Below are 6254 nucleotides of genomic sequence, written 5' to 3' on the forward strand. Positions count from 1 at the left end.
CCACAAAAAGCTGGCACAAGCCTGCTGTTTTCCGCTCTGGCAGCGTGGAAACGAGAGAGTGGTCCTCACAAGAAAAAAAATCAATCCATGCTAGCAGAGGATGGTTTCGATCCATCGACCTCTGGGTTATGGGCCCAGCACGCTTCTGCTGCACCACTGTGCTTCCTGTTCAAAATGCTGTGGTTATGCAGATCAGGAGCCTTCAGAGGAGTGGCATGGGATCGCTGGAGCTATTATGGCAGGGCTCTCACCTCATTTGCCTAAGAATGTCACAAGGCATGCTGGGTGCAGAAAATCTTCGCCTTCCCCTCTCACAGTCAGTCATAGGGGAAAGTCAAGGCCCTCTCAGTCACTAGCCATGTCACGCCTTTGTCAAGACAGAAGCACCCCCACCCGCTCCTTCTCTGTGATCCTGCGCTACCATGCTCAGGTTTTGGCCTTACCTGGGAGCCATAGGTGCACCCGGTGAGGGCTGAGCGTTTGGGAGCGTTCGGGACGTGAGTGGACTTAGGACTGGAAGTTCTGTCCATTCGAAGCAGCCAACCTTCCTGCTGCAGACAGGGGCTGTTCCCTTGGGTTTCTTTCACCTTGCTCTCGGATAAATTTGGTTGTATGCTGCAGTTGCCTGCGATGACTACAAGGTGGCGCTGCTTTCAGGTAAGAGCACAAATATGCAGAAAATGTTGGGGACTTTTGCCACATTTATTGGTGGTGGGTCTCGCACATTTTTTCCAGGGGAGAGATATTGACCTGAAACACTTTTTACTGCAGAGATGCTGCAGTTCTAAAGGCTGGTCGGGCAGAAGGGCTTAGCCGTTTCATTGCCTGCCCCCCTGCAGCCCATTTATTACCAGCAGTTGTGAGTGGTGACTGCTGTTTGTAAAATATAAAAATTTCAGGACATAGAAAGTCGCAGACGGAGCTTTTGGGATGCCTGCCAATGTCTTTGTTTATTATTTATCTAATAGCTGAGTAATCTGGTCAAGATATTTCTCTTTTTTTTAACATATTGCGTTAGAATAGCTACAGCTTGCTTAATGTATAAATATTAGCACTGCGTTGGCCGGGAATCGAACCGGGGTCAACTGCTTGGAAGGCAGCTATGCTCACCACTATACCACCAACGCTCCGTGGCATATGTTTTTTTTAAACTCTAGACATCACAACCCTGAGTTCAATGACTGTATTGCACCAGTATCAGAGGTATTTTTGGTTTACAGACCAACATGAAAATCAGGAAAAAAGTTCTTGCAACTGCTAAGGAACTGGAGATTGAAACCAATGCAAAAGCTGCGCAGAAAAGGAGAAACGGAAAGCAGCAGTTCAAATCATTGAAATAAGCATATATTGGCAGCAAGGGAAAAACAGCAGGGTAGAGAAAGAAAACAGCTCCACGAAATTCACAGGAGATTGATAATAGCAGGACAAAAAAAGGGAATAATAACGTTCCAAGCAGGCTCAGAAAGAAGTGCGAGGGTCCCATCTTTCGTTAATGGTCATAACTGTGCATCATTTCCTTTGAAGTGTAGGGTTGATTGTCTGACCATCTGTCTCCCTGACTTTGAGCAGAGACCGATAGTTGAGCAGTCTCTTCCCACAAAAAGCTGGCACAAGCCTGCTGTTTCCCGCTCTGGCAGCGTGGAAACGAGAGAGTGGTCCTCACAAGAAAAAAAATCAATCCATGCTAGCAGAGGATGGTTTCGATCCATCGACCTCTGGGTTATGGGCCCAGCACGCTTCCGCTGCGCCACTCTGCTTCCTGTTCAAAATGCTGTGGTTATGCAGATCAGGAGCCTTCAGAGGAGTGGCATGGGATCGCTGGAGCTATTCTGGCAGGGCTCTCACCTCATTTGCCTAAGAATGTCACAAGGCATGCTGGGTGCAGAAAATCTTCGCCTTCCCCTCTCACAGTCAGTCATAGGGGAAAGTCAAGGCCCTCTCAGTCACTAGCCATGTCACGCCTTTGTCAAGACAGAAGCACCCCCACCCGCTCCTTCTCTGTGATCCTGCGCTACCATGCTCAGGTTTTGGCCTCACCTGGGAGCCAGAGGTGCACCCGGTGAGGGCTTGCCCGGTATGAGCGTTTGGGAGCTTTCAGGACGTGAGTGGACTTAGGACTGGAAGTTCTGTCCATTCGAAGCAGCCAACCTTCCTGCTGCAGACAGGGGCTGTTCCCTTGGGTTTCTTTCACCTTGCTCTCGGATAAATTTGGTTGTATGCTGCAGTTGCCTGCGATGACTACAAGGTGGCGCTGCTTTCAGGTAAGAGCACAAATATGCAGAAAATGTTGGGGACTTTTGCCACATTTATCGGTGGTGGGTCTCGCACATTTTTTCCAGGGGAGAGATATTGACCTGAAACACTTTTTACTGCAGAGATGCTGCAGTTCTAAAGGCTGGTCGGGCAGAAGGGCTTAGCCGTTTCATTGCCTGCCCCCCTGCAGCCCATTTATTACCAGCAGTTGTGAGTGGTGACTGCTGTTTGTAACATATAAAAATTTCAGGACATAGAAAGTCGCAGACGGAGCTTTTGGGATGCCTGCCTATGTCTTTGTTTATTATTTATCTAATAGCTGAGTAATCTGGTCAAGATATTTCTCTTTTTTTTAACATATTGCTTTAGAATAGCTACAGCTTGCTTAATGTATAAATATTAGCACTGCGTTGGCCGGGAATCGAACCAGGGTCAACTGCTTGGAAGGCAGCTATGCTCACCACTATACCACCAACGCTCCGTGGCATATGTTTTTTTTAAACTCTAGACATCACAACCCTGAGTTCAATGACTGTATTGCACCAGTATCAGAGGTATTTTTGGTTTACAGACCAACATGAAAATCAGGAAAAAAGTTCTTGCAACTGCTAAGGAACTGGAGATTGAAACCAATGCAAAAGCTGCGCAGAAAAGGAGAAACGGAAAGCAGCAGTTCAAATCATTGAAATAAGCATATATTGGCAGCAAGGGAAAAACAGCAGGGTAGAGAAAGAAAACAGCTCCACGAAATTCACAGGAGATTGATAATAGCAGGACAAAAAAAGGGAATAATAACGTTCCAAGCAGGCTCAGAAAGAAGTGCGAGGGTCCCATCTTTCGTTAATGGTCATAACTGTGCATCATTTCCTTTGAAGTGTAGGGTTGATTGTCTGACCATCTGTCTCCCTGACTTTGAGCAGAGACCGATAGTTGAGCAGTCTCTTCCCACAAAAAGCTGGCACAAGCCTGCTGTTTCCCGCTCTGGCAGCGTGGAAACGAGAGAGTGGTCCTCACAAGAAAAAAAATCAATCCATGCTAGCAGAGGATGGTTTCGATCCATCGACCTCTGGGTTATGGGCCCAGCACGCTTCCGCTGCGCCACTCTGCTTCCTGTTCAAAATGCTGTGGTTATGCAGATCAGGAGCCTTCAGAGGAGTGGCATGGGATCGCTGGAGCTATTCTGGCAGGGCTCTCACCTCATTTGCCTAAGAATGTCACAAGGCATGCTGGGTGCAGAAAATCTTCGCCTTCCCCTCTCACAGTCAGTCATAGGGGAAAGTCAAGGCCCTCTCAGTCACTAGCCATGTCACGCCTTTGTCAAGACAGAAGCACCCCCACCCGCTCCTTCTCTGTGATCCTGCGCTACCATGCTCAGGTTTTGGCCTTACCTGGGAGCCAGAGGTGCACCCGGTGGGGGCTTGCCCGGTATGAGCGTTTGGGAGCGTTCGGGACGTGAATGGACTTAGGACTGGAAGTTCTGTCCATTCGAAGCAGCCAACCTTCCTGCTGCAGACAGGGGCTGTTCCCTTGGGTTTCTTTCACCTTGCTCTCGGATAAATTTGGTTGTATGCTGCAGTTGCCTGCGATGACTACAAGGTGGCGCTGCTTTCAGGTAAGAGCACAAGTATGCAGAAAATGTTGGGGACTTTTGCCACATTTATCGGTGGTGGGTCTCGCACATTTTTTCCAGGGGAGAGATATTGACCTGAAACACTTTTTACTGCAGAGATGCTGCAGTTCTAAAGGCTGGTCGGGCAGAAGGGCTTAGCCGTTTCATTGCCTGCCCCCCTGCAGCCCATTTATTACCAGCAGTTGTGAGTGGTGACTGCTGTTTGTAAAATATAAAAATTTCAGGACATAGAAAGTCGCAGACGGGGCTTTTGGGATTCCTGCCTATGTCTTTGTTTATTATTTATCTAATAGCTGAGTAATCTGGTCAAGATATTTCTCTTTTTATTAACATATTGCGTTAGAATAGCTACAGCTTGCTTAATGTATAAATATTAGCACTGCGTTGGCCAGGAATCGAACCCGGGTCAACTGCTTGGAAGGCAGCTCTGCTCACCACTATACCACCAACTCTCCATGGCATATGTTTTTTTTAAACTCTAGACATCACAACCCTGAGTTCAATGACTATATTGCACCAGTATCAGAGGTATTTTTGGTTTACAGACCAACATGAAAATCAGGAAAAAAGTTCTTGCAACTGCTAAGGAACTGGAGATTGAAACCAATGCAAAAGCTGCGCAGAAAAGGAGAAAGGGAAAGCAGCAGTTCAAATCATTGAAATAAGCATATATTGGCAGCAAGGGAAAAACAGCAGGGTAGAGAAAGAGAACAGCTCCACGAAATTCACAGGAGATTGATAATAGCAGGACAAAAAAAGGGAATAATAACGTTCCAAGCAGGCTCAGAAAGAAGTGCGAGGGTCCCATCTTTCGTTAATGGTCATAACTGTGCATCATTTCCTTTGAAGTGTAGGGTTGATTCTCTGACCATCTGTCTCCCTGACTTTGAGCAGAGACCGATAGTTGAGCAGTCTCTTCCCACAAAAAGCTGGCACAAGCCTGCTGTTTTCCGCTCTGGCAGCGTGGAAACGAGAGAGTGGTCCTCACAAGAAAAAAAATCAATCCATGCTAGCAGAGGATGGTTTCGATCCATCGACCTCTGGGTTATGGGCCCAGCAGGCTTCCGCTGCGCCACTCTGCTTCCTGCTCAAAATGCTGTGGTTATGCAGATCAGGAGCCTTCAGAGGAGTGGCATGGGATCGCTGGAGCTATTCTGGCAGGGCTCTCACCTCATTTGCCTAAGAATGTCACAAGGCATGCTGGGTGCAGAAAATCTTCGCCTTCCCCTCTCACAGTCAGTCATAGGGGAAAGTCAAGGCCCTCTCAGTCACTAGCCATGTCACGCCTTTGTCAAGACAGAAGCACCCCCACCCGCTCCTTCTCTGTGATCCTGCGCTACCATGCTCAGGTTTTGGCCTTACCTGGGAGCCAGAGGTGCAGCCGGTGAGGGCTTGCCTGGTATGAGCGTTCGGGACGTGAATGGACTTAGGACTGGAAGTTCTGTCCATTCGAAGCAGCCAACCTTCCTGCTGCAGACAGGGGCTGTTCCCTTGGGTTTCTTTCACCTTGCTCTCGGATAAATTTGGTTGTATGCTGCAGTTGCCTGCGATGACTACAAGGTGGCGCTGCTTTCAGGTAAGAGCACAAATATGCAGAAAATGTTGGGGACTTTTGCCACATTTATCGGTGGTGGGTCTCGCACATTTTTTCCAGGGGAGAGATATTGACCTGAAACACTTTTTACTGCAGAGATGCTGCAGTTCTAAAGGCTGGTCGGGCAGAAGAGCTTAGCTGTTTCATTGCCTGCCCCCCTGCAGCCCATTTATTACCAGCAGTTGTGAGTGGTGACTGCTGTTTGTAAAATATAAAAATTTCAGGACATAGAAAGTCGCAGACGGGGCTTTTGGGATGCCTGCCTATGTCTTTGTTTATTATTTATCTAATAGCTGAGTAATCTGGTCAAGATATTTCTCTTTTTTTTAACATATTGCGTTAGAATAGCTACAGCTTGCTTAATGTATAAATATTAGCACTGCGTTGGCCGGGAATCAAACCCGGGTCAACTGCTTGGAAGGCAGCTATGCTCACCACTATACCACCAACGCTCCATGGCATATGTTTTTTTTAAACTCTAGACATCACAACCCTGAGTTCAATGACTATATTGCACCAGTATCAGAGGTATTTTTGGTTTACAGACCAACATGAAAATCAGGAAAAAAGTTCTTGCAACTGCTAAGGAACTGGAGATTGAAACCAATGCAAAAGCTGCGCAGAAAAGGAGAAAGGGAAAGCAGCAGTTCAAATCATTGAAATAAGCATATATTGGCAGCAAGGGAAAAACAGCAGGGTAGAGAAATAAAACAGCTCCACGAAATTCACAGGAGATTGATAATAGCAGGACAAAAAAAGGGAATAATAACGTTCCAA

The 6254-nt window shown here is 47.2% G+C and overlaps 1 non-coding gene across 1 annotated transcript; it reads right to left on the reverse strand.

Annotated features, from left to right (window-relative positions):
- Window positions 1–5857: 5857 nt before the first annotated feature.
- TRNAG-UCC (transfer RNA glycine (anticodon UCC)) lies at window positions 5858–5929 on the reverse strand. The gene has a single exon. It is a non-coding gene; the product is annotated as a tRNA-Gly (tRNA).
- Window positions 5930–6254: the final 325 nt, after the last annotated feature.

This window comes from Pleurodeles waltl, unplaced genomic scaffold (genome assembly GCF_031143425.1).
Source record: "Pleurodeles waltl isolate 20211129_DDA unplaced genomic scaffold, aPleWal1.hap1.20221129 scaffold_69, whole genome shotgun sequence".
NCBI lineage: Eukaryota > Metazoa > Chordata > Amphibia > Caudata > Salamandridae > Pleurodeles > Pleurodeles waltl.